The sequence below is a fragment of the Canis lupus genome, chromosome 9 (genome assembly GCF_048164855.1).
Source record: "Canis lupus baileyi chromosome 9, mCanLup2.hap1, whole genome shotgun sequence".
NCBI lineage: Eukaryota > Metazoa > Chordata > Mammalia > Carnivora > Canidae > Canis > Canis lupus.
This window is the reverse complement of record NC_132846.1, coordinates 44,026,756-44,043,741: the sequence shown is the minus strand read 5'-3', so window position 1 is coordinate 44,043,741 and position 16,986 is coordinate 44,026,756. Positions and strand designations below refer to the sequence as shown.

Genomic DNA, 16,986 nt, shown 5'->3' with positions numbered 1-16,986 from the left:
TTCTGGAAAATGCATTTATCATGCAGCTTGTTGCCCCACACAAATCCTGGCTCAGTGGGCTCAGGGTTTGCATACAGAGATGCTCGCAGTGAGTTTAGCAGCCAATGACAGAGGCCTTTTCTGAGCCCTCAACATATCTCCCCAATCCCTTCCTCATCATGGGAATCCAGAACCCATGGCCATTTGGAGTCTCACCTCCACATGCACCTCTCACTCAGATGCCAGCCCAACTTGGCCAAGCAGGGCCTCGGAGGGGCTGCCAGGATCTCCCAAAGCCTTTCCCTGTGTTAGAACAACATGCTTACAATTGCAGATCTATACTAGGTCTCAGACAAGGAGTCAACTAAATAAATCACAGAAATGACTCACTTTCAGCTCTCTTAACTCAGGGCAAGCTGAAAGCCTGTGGAAGGCAAGAGCAAAGCAGGGATTTTTCTGTCTGCCACTCCCTACCCCTGAGGGATGTGAGGGAGGAGGGGCAAAGGACCAGGCCCAGCTCCCACAGAGCTTGTGCCCATTTCCCCGGTCCTGCCTGGGGGTGACCAAGAGGAGGGAGGCCTCCCAGTGTTGCTTTATCATGTCTCTCCCTGGACTAATTACCTTTAGTTTCCAGATGAAATGAAATGACGGGAGCATTTCACCCGGGTTACGGCAGCAGGAGCTGGAGTACACAAGCCAGCTCCATGGTCTTCTAGAAGCCCAGGGCAGAGGCACCATTTTGTTCTTGCTTCCTCCCCAGCTGCAGGGAAGGAGGGGCTTGGGAAAGAGAGGTGGGGAAGTCAGGCTCACAAAATGCCTGCTTGGAAGCAGAGCCAAGGGGGATTAAGAAATTCAGGCAGGCCAACTGGAGATACAGTCCTCTGAAGGCCCCAAAGATAAAGGGAAAGATGACAGAAAAAGGAGGTACGTGGGTCCAGAGAAAGGAAGGCAGGAGAGGAAAGGCAGACTATAGTGGCCAGGGGGAAATGATCAATCCCGGTCAAAGGCCAAATCTGTATTATCTGAGGTGTTGCTGGGAAAAAGATTTGCTGTGGTGGTGGTGGTGATGGTGGGGTGTATGTGCATGCGTGCCTTTGTGTGTGCATGAGACAGGAGCCTGTATACCTACACACACACACACACACACACACACACACACACACCCCGCTATTAGGTAGGCCTGTGCCAGAAACTGCTGCATTCCTCCTAAACCCAAAGCCAGCCCCCTTTCCAAAATGCTTTCTCATTATTTGCAGGCACATTTTTCTCCACCACACTCGGCTCTTATTTCTCTATTTCTATATGCTTGCTGCAGTTGAGACTCTTCCCTGCTCTGTAATGCAACTGTAAAAACACCTGCATCTTATTACTGCTGCCTGGAGCCGGGCTGGGCTGGGCCCCTCTGCTCTCACCCCCTGCTCCCTTCTCCACCATGCTCAGTGAAGCAAAGCACCAGCGTTAACCCTGTGTGGCTGGGTCTCGGTCCTGGTCCTGGAGCCCTGGGTACCCTGAGGGGTGCAGACCATGCAGAAGAGGTGGAGATCCCCTACATCCCCGAGTAGACTTGGCAGGCATTTGGGGGACGGCCCTGGCTCCATGCTTTCCTTGTCCCAGACTTTTGATCTATTTCTCTTATCTCTGCTCCTCAGTTTCTCTCTCCATAATGTGAGAATACCATTTTGTCTTGAAAGGAAACCTGGCAAACTTCTAAGACAGACTCCTTGAGAAGCCTGGCCCTTTAAGTATCTATTCCGTCTTCTTGCCTTGAGGAGCCATTGAGACTAAACCATTCCAGAAAAATAGCTGCTTTCCTCTTTAAAATATTTTATTTTATTTTATTTTTTTTTTTTTTTTAAATTTTTATTTATTTATGATAGTCAGAGAGAGAGAGAGAGAGAGAGAGGCAGAGACTCAGGCAGAGGGAGAAGCAGGCTCCATGCACTGGGAGCCCGATGTGGGATTCGATCCCGGGTCTCCAGGATCGCGCCCTGGGCCAAAGGCAGGCGCCAAACCGCTGCGCCACCCAGGGATCCCTCCTCTTTAAAATATTTTAAATAAGGAAAGCATAAAGAATAAAAATGCCCCATAATCCTATCACCCTGAGAGTCCTGTTAACATTTCTTTTAATGCAATATGTGGACATGGCTAAAAAAATAATAAAAAAAGAAGCATAGAAGGTATAACATGAAACTTAAGTTTTTCTTCCCTCAAACCACAGTTGTTCCTTCCAAAGGTAATAATTATTAACAGTTTGTGTATCCTTCCAGGGAAAGAATTTGGGTATATACTGACATTTTTTTTTTTTGATTAAAAATAAGTCTGGAATTCTTGCCATGTCAGCACATGGAAATCCCCTTTGTTCTTTTTAATGGTTGCATATTAATTCGTGGTATGGCTGCACCATGGTTTATCTAACCAGTCTCCTAGTAATGGGCTCAGAGGCTGCTTCCAGTCTATGATCTTACAAACATTGTTGTAGTGAGGATCTTCAGACATACGCCTTGGGTGGACATGCATGAGTATATATCTGCAGGGAAATTCCTATGAGCACGGTTGCTGGAGCAAAGGATATGTTCATTTAGCATTTGTCTACTCTTTTTAAAAGGTGATTTTTTTTTTATTGCTTGTCTCCATTTTTCTTTCTTTCTTTCTTTCTTTCTTTCTTTCTTTCTTTCTTTCTTTCTTTCTTTCTTTCTTTCTTTCTTTCTTTCTTTCTTTCTTTCTTCTTTCTTTCTTTCTTTCTTTCTTTCTTTCTTTCTTTCTTTCTTTCTTTCTTTCTTTCTTTCTTTCTTTCTTTTTTTTTTCCAGGCAAACTCCAAGTCATCTATTAGAATCTAGCTCAAATTTTGTCTCCTCTGTGAAGCCTTCCCTGATTGATCAAGGAGCCTGCTGGATTCCCCTTCCATGCTTCCTTAGCTCACTTATCTAAGCCTTATTGTAGCTCAATTTTTAAAAGAGTTTGTTTTCCATACAGGACTGCAATATGAGCACATTGATGTCTTTTCTCTTGGGGCACAATACTTTTGTCTTTTTAAAATTTTTATTTGTGCAATTCCACTCCTGGGTATATTTTCAATTCCCACAAGAATTGAAAGCAGGGACTTGAACAGATATTCATTCGTACTCTCATGTTCAGAGTAGCAATATTCACAATAGCCGAAGAGTAGAAACAACCCAAATGTCCATGACAGGTGAAGAGATACAATGTGGTCCAGCATTCTCTCTTATCTGCTATTTTGCTTTCCCTTGTTTCAGTTATCTTTGGCCCATTGTCTGGAAACAGATGATCCTCCTGATGTATCTTCAGGAGATCAGTAGAAGCCTAACACTACACCACAAGGCCTTCATCATTCCCCTCACTTCGTCTCATCACGTAGGTGTTTTATCATCTCACATCATCACAAGAAGGGTGAGTGGTATAGTAAGATGCTTTGAGAGAGAGACCACAGTCACATAAATTTTATTAGTATACTGTTGTGATTGTTCTTTTTTGTTGTTGTTGTTGTTGTGATTGTTCTATTTTAATTTTAGTTGCTGTTATTAATCTTTTACTATCCTTAATTTATAAATTAAACTTTATCATAGCTAGGCATGTATAGGAAAAAACATACTATATATAGGGTTCAATATTATCTGTGGTTTCGAGCATCTGTTGGAAAGTATCCCCTGTGGATAAGGGGTGCACACAAATATATATTATACAGCATATAACATATAATACATAATATGTAACATATATAATTCAGTCTTAAAAAGGAATGAAATTATGACATATGCTACAACACGGATAAACCTTGAAGGTATTATGATAAGTGAAATAAGCCAGTATACACACACACAAACAAATATTGCATGATTCCACTAATAGGAGGTACATAGCATGGGCAAACCATAGAGACAGGAAGTAGAATGGTGGCTGCTAGGGGCTGGGGAGAGACAGCATGGGGAGTTAGTGTTTAGTGAGCGCAGAGCTTCAGTGTGAGAAGATGAAAGGTTCTGCAGATGCACGGTGGTGATGGCTGCACAGCAGTGCGAATGTACCTAGTGCCACTGGACCACACACTTAAAAATGGAGAGGATGGTAAATTTAATGTTATGCACATTTTACCACAGTAAAAAAATTGTTTCTTCATGTGGAAACATACCGTGTTATAGACTCAAAGTTCTTTGCAAGCTCTCTCTGTGGGTCCATCCCCTTACTTCAAGGCAACGCTGACCTATCCAGGATTGGAGAGTACTTATCCTATTTCCAGATATTTCCAGGGAAGGGAGCCCATTACATTATTAGGCAATCTTTTCCAGTGTCTCAAAACCCCAGACATTCTTGGTACCAGACCTTTCCTGCTGCACCTGAAGTTAATTTTTTCTTGGTCAGTAAGTGCTTTGTCAGGCCACTGACTCTTCACACACTCGAAGGCTCTTGTTACATCCCCCCCCACACCACGTCTGAGCTGAGGGCACCGAGTAACAGGCTTGTGGGTGGACTTCGAGGGCCTTGTGAGACTTCGTCTCGTGCTTGCATCTCATCAGCAATGATGGATGGAAGGAGCCCACCCGTCTCTCACCTCATTTGTGATGCAGTTTGTTGGGTACTAGAGCTTCTCTCTCTCTCTCTTTCCCCGGCTCTGCCCTCTGCACCCTTCTGTTGATGGCCTTTTGCTGATGGGGTGGAGCCCCCTCCAAGGACAAGAGTGGAACTGGTGACTCACCTCAGCAAGCCCCTTAGACTCTCCTGTGACTCGAGACTACATGGCACCTTCAACAGCTGTTGGAAGGTGTACTTGACAGGCATGTTCTCCACGGCCTGGAAGATGCTGACCTTGTCAGCTTAGAAACATCAAAGGGCTGATGAGGGAAGAACAGGGGCTGAGAAAGGCACCATCACCTGGGTGCCTGTTGACCGCAGGCTTACTAGGCCTGACACGGCTGAGAAATGTTGTCAGGAACTCAGAGGAAGTGGGAGCCTTCTCTGTTGTGAAGACCTGCCCCCAACCTCCTCCTGGGGCACAGGAAGGGGAGGGGGCGAAACTAGTTGGAGGCCCCACGCTCAGTGGCTCAGATGTCACTGCTACCACAAAGGGAAATCCGTGTGGGGGTGGTACTTCCAGAGGCCTCATTCACCTGCAATTCAGAGGATCATAACATCACCCCATGTGTTTGTGGGCCAGGCCTGTCAGCCTCGTAACATTAGTCAATGTGCTTGAGTTGGTGCTGACATGTCTGATTTCAGCTCATGGTTTATGTGAAGGACCTGGCCTTGAGAAGAAGCTGAGCCCTTAGGAGACAACAGTCCTCAGGTCTTGCAACAAGAGTAGAGATGAGGAAGGAGAGTCAGTCTAGTAACTGGGTTTTGTAGGAACTAGATCATGGGCACTGACGTTCATGTAGTTTGCGTGTCATCAGCTCGTCTCCATCTTTTACATTTCCTAATAAGCTAGAATGTGCAACAGAGTGAATTTCTGATGCTCTGATAGAATTTCCATTATGTTCAGGTGGTTCGAGGGCTGTCCTGTATCTACAAGCATTATGGAACTGCTAGTATTCATATTTGGTTGTTTTCTTTCTTTAGAAATCACACGTATGTGTCTAGTTAGTTGTTGTATTGATTCCTATCATATCTTCCCACCCCCCAGACTACCCACCCGAAGAGCTGGTTTCAGGAATCACAGTCGTGTGCTCCAGAGGTTTGAGAAAGATTGCTGGGTCTCATATGAAGAGAAGGCCTATATCTGTTAGTCACCACCAAATTCCCAGGACCTTGCATGTTGCAGGCCGTTAGAGGCTCTGATTCATAGCGGATAAATCTTACAGAGAGGAGAGAGTTCACTTGAGTTGCCGATATTCCCCAGCAAATCAGCAAGGAAGCCAGGAAGAGAAGCTCACAGGCCAGGTCTCTGCAGGAAGCCATGCCTGTCTTTTTATAAGCGTCCTGTGGATGGCTTTAGGTGTCAAGTAGCTCTCCCAGGGGAAGCAGTGGACAGGGCTGAGTCTTGAAGCCTCGGGTGGCTTTGAGACTGTGCTTCTGACAGGATGGGCAGGGCTCAAAAGCCTTGAAGAGCTGGAAAGGCTCTTCCTGCAGCAATAGGCAGGGGGAGGAACTTGGTCTTTGGGCTGGAGGCCCCTTGGCCTAGAATTGCCAAATGGCCAAATGTTAGGACCCCGACCGCTGGAGGTACTCCTGGAAAGGGTCTTCTTGCAGCCCTTGGAGCTGAGGCAGGGCTGGGCCTTCTCCCCTAAGACAGGCTCCGGAGAGGCCAGAGCCAAGGGAATAATGCATCCGTCTTGTTTCTCCCCTTAGGGCTCTGTTCTCCTTCTTAAGGAGAAGGCTTCCTACTTTTTTGTCAACTGGGTTCAGAAAGTCTCCTTCTCCATGGTCCAGACATTCTGACTGGACCAGAATGTGAGTAGGAGGGAAATTGTCTTTCCAAGAGTGCTCTGTGCTTGGATTGACTATCCCTTGTGCCCTGGGACTGAGAGCATGGGCCAGAGGCAGTAGTTGAACCAGGCATTAGAGCACCTTTGTCTGCTGTGCTTCACTTTTGGAAAGCCAACCGGGACAACACCTGAGCCTATAGGCAGCTCTGGCCCTTCCCTGGACCCTGTTCTTCAGACTTCCCTAGCGTCAGATGTCCTTCCACACAAACTCTCCTTGTTCAGTCTGTGGTCCAAACAGCCTGAGGCCTGAGACAACGGTGGTTTTGCTGAGGCCATCAGAATGTTCAGTCTGTGGCTGGGCTCATTCCACCTCACAGAACTGGTGTGGCTACCACAGGTTCTCTGTGGGACAATTAGCTCACCCACCCACCTCAGGTCCATCAGGGGACTGGTTCATTTGCCCTGCTGTCTTACCGCCCTCTCCCACTGCCCCTCCTCTGTGCCATCTCTCGCACCATGTCCTGCAGGGACCCTGACACCTGGTACACCTCATGGGGCCAGCTTTCCTCAAGCTCAGCTCCATTGGTGTGAGGAGCTGAAGGTGTTTTCTCTTAAGGATAAGTTGGGAGAGGGTCAGAGAGTGCTGAGAAGTTACGCCTGTTTCTTCTTTCTTTTCCTTTCCCCCTCTGGGGCTGACAGACCAGATTTTTTTCTTTTTTACAGTACATTTTGGCAAGCCCCGTTTTTTTTTTTTCTGAAGAAAAAAAAATAACAGGCATATTTTGGGCGATTACTCAACTGGGGTCCTTTGTGACAGGATATGCAGCTGCGTGACTAATGGAGCTGGCTTTCTCCTGGCTTCCTTCCCCTTTCAGAGCTCTTGTTTACTGCACTATACAAAAAAAAAAAAAAAAAAAAAGTCATAAGCTACAGATTTTTATATAAAAAAATGCCTGTGAGATACTCAAAGGCAATAAATCCTTTGGATATTCCATTTCTAGGGCTGCAGACTCCTCACCCTCTCCCACTTTTTCTTTTCAAATGCTTAAGCTCTTGACTCACGACATGTGAATCTTCTTCTCCAACCCCCACATCCCTGCTTTCTTCTGAACATATGTCCAGCAGATCGTGTGTGTGAGTGTGTGTGTATGTTTGTTGGGGGTGGGGTGTGGGTGGGGAGCAAGATGGGAACCATATTTTTGGTGCTTAACTCAGCAATTGCTAAAGGAAGGAATAATGACTTCCAGGGGCCTCGGGACCTTTTTTCCAAGGCCTGTTGTGTTTCCATAATTCTATGATAATTTTGTGGTGTAAGCAAAAGTTATTACAAAACATGGAACTAGCCTAATGAGGAAGGGTATGTTCTAAACAGGGAGGGACTGTCTCTTTATAGAGGAAGTCTGAATTTTGGCTGGCTTTGGAATTGAGAATCCTTGGCCTTCCCATGGAACTTTTGGAAGATATTCTCTCCAGCTTGTCATGTTCGACAACTGGAACTGGCCTTTTAGTTCTTCTAGAGATCAAACAGCTTTTTATTTCAGAAAGTGTCTGGCCTGTGGATGGGAAAAATGAACTAGCTAGTCAGGTTTGAAAGAGACAGATCGGTGTAGACGAGGTACACGATTTGTGGCCAGATGATGCGTGGGAGCCTCAGTTGGGATCTGGAGTAAGTCATTTAATATCTGTTGGTCTTAGTTGCTCTCGTGAAAATTAGGAGACTGTCCCCTCCCCCTAGGTGGCAGGAAAGGTGAGATGACAGAAGTCCAAGGCATGGGAAGGAACTGTAAAGAAGTATTCGGTGACGCTGCTTCTCTAAAGGGCCGCTCAAGCTTTAAGCAGGGTAGAGAGGCTTGTTCCAGAAGAGACTTCCCGATGGACGGGACAGAGGCTGTTTATACAGTGGCCTTGGGACACCATCTCCAGGGGTATTTCGGAGGCTGGTATTGCCTCCAACTTTGCCAAGTCCCTGGTCATCTTTCATGTGAGTCTCAGAATCCTAACTTTGATCACGTTCTTTTCCTACTCAGGGGGTTCTTGTCAAACCCACATAAAAGCACCACTAACCCCGTCTTGCCTACCTTTTCTGTGTCTGGCTCATCCTTTGCCAACACGCTGCCCCAGAGATGTGCACACTGGACGCAGTTTACTCTAACTTCCGGCCCAACATTTTCCCTGATGTCGCTTGGAGACCCCCTCCTTCTTTAGCTTCCTTCTATTCCTCTTGCCACTGCTTTCTGGTAAACCTTGCATATTTGTCATTTCCTAGAAGAGGTCACCTAAAATTTAGCTTTTCCAGGAGACTACACTGATTAAGGACATCACCAGTTTACCCTCCAGCAAACCATAGCAACTATATTTCTTTCTCTCCAGAGTTCAAGTCTAATGTTTTTGCCAAAGGCATTGACTTGATTGCACCACAGGGTAAACTGAGGTACCAGCCGGGGAACCAACTGGCCAGGGATAACATACCAAGTCCTTGACACAGACAGGAATAGAAACCCCACATCCTGATTCCACTTTGCCTGGAGTTTAAAGAGGCACCTTAGCTTGGATATCCCAGAATAGTTTCTCCCAGCCTGACCAGCTGTGAAGTGATATGTTGCAAGGGTTATTTTTTGCCTTGGCTTAACTCTTAAAAAAACACCCCAAACTTCCTAAAATCAGCCTAAGAAAATCCATCTCTCACAAAGTCGTTTGCTTGCCAAGTATAAACCTAGTATATTACATCATGGACGCCTTTGGGCCTCACTCTCAACTTACGGCGACACTCAGGTATCTGAATTAAATTCAGAAATCAGAGTTTATTGAAGGAAACAGATCATTAAGTCACTCCACTGGACTGCAGCCGTCCACATTGCTTATTTGGAGAAGCTGAACGTCGAATACTGTTCTCCTGATTCAAGGGGACTTGGAGTTATTCAACAAAGGGTGTGGCTATCCCATGGCGTGAGGCCTGTGGGGGCTCTTGGAAGAGGGAGGGGATGGCGGGGTGCTGGAGCTGCCTTGCATTGGCTGATTGTTAGATTTTCAGGAATTTTGTGAGCCAGTTGTTAAACAAGCCATTCTGAAAATGAAATTATATAAACCTACAATTGAATGCATTATATTAAAAACAACAGCCATAAATACTAAAAACAGATCACATCCTAATTATTTTGCTTCAATTTACTATTATCTATGCTTTTGAGTTACATGTCTCCTCCATCCATATGGTGGGGATACCATATTATAGTAGGCTGCTTACCATCTCTTCCCAACTCCACATGCAGTAATCTTACGTTGGGAAGTTTGAAATGGGCCACAGTGAGAATATTTATGTTACAGAAATTGGCAAACTCTACAAGCCAGGGCTTGTTCCATTGTTTTGTTGATTGTGTAGACTTCAGAAAGTGATAGAGAAGTTACCAACAAGGTAGATTAAATATAAAAGTGTGTCATAGCTGTAGCAGTGACATTGTAACACGAAGAATTGCAGTAATATTCTTCCAGTATCCAAAAATAATGATCCAATTTAGCAGTTGCTCCTGTCATTGACAAATGAGTGAAGTTCTGAAATTCATCTTTGTTGCTCCACTGTTGTTTTACTTATTATTGTAAGTGAAATTATCAACCAACATGCACGTCAGTTCTATATGTGGAAAGCTGATTGTTACACATTTACCATCCCCTCTTGGAAAGGTGTGTCTATGGACTGCTTTCTTGGGGTCCCAGAGGAATACCTGAAGCTCAACAGTAAGGAGCATGTCTGAGGGACAGCTGTGGAAGGAGTACTTACTGCTGGGAAGAGACCAACACAGACAATCCAGTGTGGAGTCAGCAGTCAGAGACGAGCCCATCGAAACAGGAATGTGGAAAATACACCAGATTTGCTAAATCGAAATGTATTACTGTGTACCAACAAGGCTAGATGGTAGAAAAGCCATAATGACTTCTACATTCAAGGTGAGGGTTAAATGCTGTATATTCACAGTGCTTTATTTTTTTTTAAAGATTTATTTATTTATTCATGATAGACACATAGAGAGAGAGGTGGAGACACAGGCAGAGGGAGAAGCAGGCTCCATGCAGGGAGCCCGACGTGGGACTCGATCCCCCGACTCCAGGATCGCGCCCTGGGCTGAAGGCAGGCGCCAAACCGCTGAGCCACCGAGGGATCCCCCTTCACAGTGCTTTAAAGGCCTTTTTTTCAAGGCCTTTTTATTATTATTATTATTATTATTAATTTTTTAAAAAAATTTATTTATTTATGATAGTCACACAGAGAGAGAGAGAGAGACAGAGACACAGGCAGAGGGAGAAGCAGGCTCCATGCACCGGGAGCCTGATGTGGGATTCGATCCCGGGTCTCCAGGATCGTGCCCTGGGCCAAAGGCAGGCACCAAACCGTTGCGCCACCCAGGGATCCCTATTATTTTTATTTTTAAAGATTTTATTTATTTATTCATGAGAGATACAGAGAGAGAGGCAGAGACACAGGCAGAGGGAGAAGCAGGCTCCATGCAGGGAGCCTGATGTGGAACTCGATCCTGGGTCCCCAAGATCAGGCACTGGGCTGAAGGCGGCGCTAAACCGCTGAGCCACCCAGGCTGCCTAAAGCCATTTTAAAATTAAAAAAATTTTTTTTTTTATCCATGAGTTCATGTGCCCACCAGAACAGAACCATGAGGTAGATGGGTAAGTTAACTATCAACATCGTATCCGTTTAACAGATGGGAAACTGAGGCAATGGGTGTCTAAGTGGTTCACCTGAGGTTATTCTCTCCACATAAATGGCTAAGTTGGTATTTGAAGGAAAAATAGAAATAGCACAGACTTTTGGGTCAGACACATCTGGGTTAAAGATCCCACCTGTTATTGATGTAACTTTGTTACTTTACCTTTCAAAATCTTTTCCTTTCTTTTCTTTTCTTTTCTTTCTTTTCTTTTCTTTTCCTTTCCTTTCCTTTCTTTTCTTTTCTTTTCTTTTCTTTTCTTTTCTTTTCTTTTCTTTTCTTTTCTTTTCTTTTCTTCTTTTCTTTTCCTTTCTTTTCTTTTTTTCTTTTCTTTTCTTTCTTTTCTTTTCTTTTCTTTTCTTTTCTTTTCTTTTCTTTTCTTTTCTTTTCTTTTCTTTTCTTTTCCTTTTCTTATAACCTACAAAATGAGGACAACAATGCCAGGTCACATGTTTGCAGTGAGGATTGGCTTAAATGAGATAACGGATATAAAAGAACTGGTACTTAGGATGTCATCAATAAATATTTATTTCTTTCTCCCTTCTAACATGATGTTTTAAAATTGCTTATGCTTGATTTTTAAATGCAGTGTATGACTCTTTTGGCTAATGTATTCATTTTTCTAATTATAACTTTTAGGTTTCAGTAAAATTATTCTACATAGTTTAGGCGAAATTAATTAGAAGAGGTAGGGGCAGGGGCAGGGGTGGGGGTGGGGTGGGCCTGGAAAGAGCTAGACCAGGATTTAGATTTCATAAAGGGCTTCTTCACTCCCTGGTAATGGGAAAGAATCCATACACGGTATCGAGTTCAGCAAGGCCTTTCTGTGCACAGGACCGAGAGCTCCAGATGGCCTGCCCCTTTCTGGTCCTAGGCTTCCATGTCACCACTGCCAGCCTCTTAGCCCTCTGTCCCCTGAAACACTCACACCCTCGCCACCATGCTTTGCCTTGGAGCAAAGACCAACCCCATAGGAAGCAGATGCCTCAGGCCATTCCTCATTTCAGTAGAGAGGCAGCCCAGCAAGCCCACCAGGACTCCTGCTCCTTCTGCCCGGATTTATCTTTCTTCTTAGCACTTCTCTATGCCATGCTGTGTAATTTGTAAAACTGTACCCTCTATGAGGGCGGGGCTTTTTGTTGGTTTTGTTTGGGACCTAGAGCAGTGACAGGGAACATGGAAACCTCTCACTTAAACGGTTACTCAAAGAAAAGAGTAAAATGGGCCATCACCCCACTCCCTGTTTTTTTTTCTTTCAAATAACAGTCCATTTGTTGATGGAGTTCCATGGACTCAGATTTGGCTCAGACCTCACGGGCATAGACTGTGGTGGCAGAGGGTGTTGTCAGAGATCTGAAGCAGAACTCCAGGAAGAGGTGGGGGTCCCTGAGGATGGTCTGCTGACTGTCCCACAGGGACTGAATGAGGCAATGAAGTTCTGTGGTTAAGAACGTGTTGGTTAAAATCTGGCCCCTACCACTTATTAGCTATGCAATCTTGGGCAAGTTATTTTCTCTGAGTCTCATTTTTCTTATCTGTAAAGTGTGGATAAAAATATCCATAAGGTTATGACGTGGATTAATGAGATAAAACATGGTGCGTGCTTAGCACAGAGCCAGGCATGGAGAAAGGGAGCCAGTATCCCTTACATCGCAAAAGAAGGTGGAAGAGGGGGTTTGTGCAGGGTAGATGAGCACAGCTGGGGGAGCCAGGAGAAGCCAAACGTGCTCAGTGCCTCGGCTTCTGCAGACACGGCCAAAGCCCAACCAGCCTGGCATGGGGCACTGCAAAGGGGCTTTGGAACAATGACACTGACCCAGGAGGATCTGGCTGTCACCGGCAGAGCCTAGCCAGACCCAGAGGCTGCTGGCATGACTCCAGTGACTTTGCTGGACTATGTATGGCGTCTAACACAACTTTCTCTCCTGGGGCAAAATAAGCACAAACTCACTTCAGCCCCTGGGAGAGTCTGTAAGGGGGCGGATACCAAGGCTGAAGCCATGCCCATGAATAAAGGACACAGGGGTTCTTGCAAGGTAGGGAGTTGAGGACAATGGGTTTAGAGCAGTAGGAGGAGAAATGGGCCAAATGGGGAGGATGGCCTCGTTTTCCTTGTACAAGACAGTCATGGTTTCATTCTGAAAGGTGGGTGTTTAGAGGGCATTGGGGGCATGAGGCATGGTGAAAGGGCAGGAGAAGACACTTCAAGGACAGGAAGTCACATGTATAGATGGGTCAAGTTCATGTGAATAGGATTGGGTGACAGGGGAGAGGGAATCAGGGATTGGGGGGTGCACAAGGAAGCTACAAGTCTGTGCAGTGTCTAGGCAAGCCCAGATAGACCTGTCACTAGGTGGACAGTCTGTCCCTGGATGGGCTCTCTGGGGCCAGCTGGATTTAGGCCCGAAAGTCCCTCTTCTGCTTGGCATTTGAAATGCCGTGGGTGCTCAAGACCATATGGTCTACGGGAAGATAGAACTGGAAGAGGGTCCCGCAGATTTAGTTTGAGGTTCCTGAAATGTCATTTTCTAGCTTTGACCTTGAGCCTCAGTCTCCTCAGCTGTGACACATGGAGGACCACTCCTGGCTCCTCCTCCTGGTACTCACTGTCAGGGGTTAGTGAGATGAAGCATTGAAAGTCAGCAGTCCTTCTCCCAGTTCTGTCTATTACTAACCCCTGGGCCTTTGGTTCTGGGTGCTCCTTGGACCACTCATTTCAGCAAGCCCACCTGGCTAATGCCACCCCACGAAAAGAGCAGAACTGCCCCGGTTGGTTCTGACCTCCCACTGGCCTGCCTGCAAGCAGAGACAAAGTCCCTGGACGCTGGGCCAAGAGGCTTGTCACTCACTCAATGCAGCTCAGGTGCTAAGCACATGAATGGATGCCTGCAAAGCACTCTGGGCTCTTTTTGGGAAAGCCATTGGAGTGAGACAAAGGATGCCTTCCCTCTCTGCATTCCTTAACAAAGCCCCCCCTGGCCTGCCTTGCCCTAGGAGCGCCCCGTGCAGGTGTGGACATGTACGCTTTCCTAGATGCTGGCTCAACCCCTGAAAGTGTGCAACGCAGGTGCACATTCCACTCTCCTGCAGCTACCTTTGTAACGGTGGGCAGGCCACATTTCCCTAATCTCCCAGGGTCTCAGTTTCCAGAGCTGCAAAGTAGGAGCCATAGATATTCTAAACCTGCTTGCTGGGAAATCTTCCAAAAGCTATTATGGAAGTTTTAGATTCTCTGGGACCTCTATGGGCCAGCCCACCAGGATGGGGCTCTAGCTTCTACTTACTAGCTATGTGACCTGGGCAAATCACTTTAGCCTTTCCGTGCCAGTTCTCTCATCTCTAAGAGGAAGAATCATGGTTGCATTTACCTCATAGGTTGTTACAGATGTAGCATGAGCTCATACATTTGAGTTATGAGTTAATGCACGAGTTAACACAAATGTATGAGTTCATACTGTAAATGTGCTTAAACCAGGGCCTGGCACATAGTAAGACTAATTATAAGTGATACATAATAATAACACTTACTATAACCCATTTTCCACCCCAGTTATTATTCTGGTCCCATTTTCCTGACTTGCTCACCATAGCCTGAGGGCCTGGCCCTGTTTACCCTTGGCTTGCTACTACCATGAGCACCCCAAGACTTGTGGAAGCAGTGTGTGGGAGAAAGGTTGCAAAAAGCAGGATGGGATAGAGGATTGAGAAGAGAATATGAGCTCCAGGGAGGGCCAGGGAGATGAGAAAGGCCTAGAAGATGGGATGAGGGAACAATGCCCAGCTAGGCCAACCTCTCAGAGGCTTGAGAGCCTGATGCAGATGCAGAGGGTCTGTGGAATTATTCCCACATCTAAGGTCCTGTAGCACCTGCGCTTTAGGTGAGTGAGGCCTCATCATTGTGTTCCTTTCGTGGGGAGGGAACTCAGTAAATGACTCTTTAATCGAACCACATGTGAAAATTAGTGTGCTAACCAGTTAGGGTAGTAACTGTGGCCTGGGGTGGTGCTGGGGGGAGGGGGGTGTGTGTTTCCCAACCCTAGGCCTTTTCTTAGCACTCCTATTACTGAGCTGACCCATCAGGGAATCAGGAATCCCCTAGACACTCAAGCCAGCTGGGAGAATAGGAGTGCTGTCTCATGCCCATTTGCCTAGACTCTGTGCCGCTTCCCTCTGTTCTTGCTTTCTTTCTCTCTTTTCTTTCTTTCCTTTCTTCCTTTCTTCTTTCTTTCTTTTTCTTTCTTTCTTTCTTTCTTTCTTTCTTTCTTTCTTTCTTTCTTTCTTTCTTTCTTTCTTTCTCTTTCTTTCTTTCTTTTTCTTTCTTTCTTCCTTCTTTTCTTTCTTTCTTTCTTCTTTCTTTCTTTCTTTCTTTCTTTCTTTCTTTCTTTCTTTCTTTCTTTCTTTCTTTCTTTTTCTTTCTTTCTTTCTTTCTTTCTTCTTTCTTTCTTTCTTTCTTCTTTCTTCCTTCTTTTCTTTCTTTCTTTCTTTCTTTCTTTCTTTCTTTCTTTCTTCTTTCTTTCTTTCTTTCTTTCTTCTTTCTTTCTTTCTTTCTTTCTTTCTTTCTTTCTTTCTCTTTCTTTCTTTCTTTCTTTCTTTCTTTCTTTCTTTCTTTCTTTCTTCTTTCTTTCTTTCTTCTTTCTTTCTTTCTTTCTTTCTTTCTTTCTTTCTTTCTTTCTTTCTTCTTTCTTTCTTTCCTTCCTTCCTTTCTTCTTTCGATTTATATACTTATTTGGGGGGAGGCAAAGGAAGAGGGAGAGAGAATCTCCAAGCAGACTCCATGCTTAGCACAGAGCCCAATGTGAGGCTTGATCCCATGACCCTGAGATCAGGACCTGAGCTGAAACCAAGAGTTGTCCACTTAACCGACTGAGCCACCCACATGCCCTACTGCTTGTCATTTCTAACCCATCCCATGGCACCATGTTAGGTTTGTGCCAGATACACTCCAAAGACTTGAAATCTCCTCAAACTATACCTCAGAAAAGCAGGGCCCCAACTCAGATGTTTTTAGATTCCCCACAGACTCCCTCTAGATGTTAATAACATCTCAATCCTGAAGATAGGATCTTAAGGAAGAGGGCAGGAAAGGCCTGCTTTGTCTAACTGCTGCCTTTCTTCCTCTCTCTCTTCCACTTTCCTTCCTGGTCTGGAAGAGCTTTCTGCATCCCTTCCCACCTGGAGGAAATTTCCTCAGGCTACCTGCTGTCTTTTCTGCACTATGACTTACAGCAAAGTCCCATTATTAGATTTCCTGGCTTTGTTCTTATTATGTAAAAAGAAGATTTTAAAATTTGGGAACCCTCTTTCCAGAAAGCCTCTAGCAACTCAATGAAGTCAGTATGGACCTTCAAGGCTGAGCAGTGGCCCATTGTCCCAGATGATGTCCCCTCCGCAAGAAGAAGCCATAGCAAGAGATGACTCACAAAGGAGAGGAAGATATAGTGGTCTAAGATATTTACTGGTATTATCCCAGCATATTGAGGAAATAAAATGTATCATGAGGCTATTTCTGTATAATTTGACAATTCATTTTATTCTTACATGTACAAATTTAAATAAATGGAAAGGGCATATGGCAAGTGAAAGTGGTCTTTCCTGCATGGTGGGAATAGACATGATTTTCATCTCTTTCTTTTATTTTTAAGATTTTATTTATTTATTTGACAGAGAGAGAGAGAGAGAGACAGAGAGCACAAGCAGGGGGGAACAGCAGAGGGAGAGGGAGCGGGGAGCCTGACGCAGGGCTCCATCCCAGGACCCCCGGGATCATGACCTGAGCTGAAGGCAGATGCTTAGCCAAATGAGCCACCCAGGTGCGCCCCCTTTCATCCCTTTCTTTTGGCTCAAGCATATTTTCTACAATTAATATGCTACTTTAGAGTAAAAATTAAAAGACAAAATGGATGATTTCTGATATTTTATA

General features: G+C 45.2%; 1 long non-coding RNA gene across 1 annotated transcript; it reads left to right on the top strand.

Moving 5' to 3' along the window:
- Nucleotides 1-690: 690 nt before the first annotated feature.
- LOC140640145 (uncharacterized) lies at nt 691-16,758 on the top strand. The gene is made up of 4 exons (XR_012036814.1): nt 691-903; nt 3,235-3,388; nt 10,033-10,296; nt 16,374-16,758. It is a non-coding gene; the product is annotated as an uncharacterized lncRNA (long non-coding RNA).
- Nucleotides 16,759-16,986: the final 228 nt, after the last annotated feature.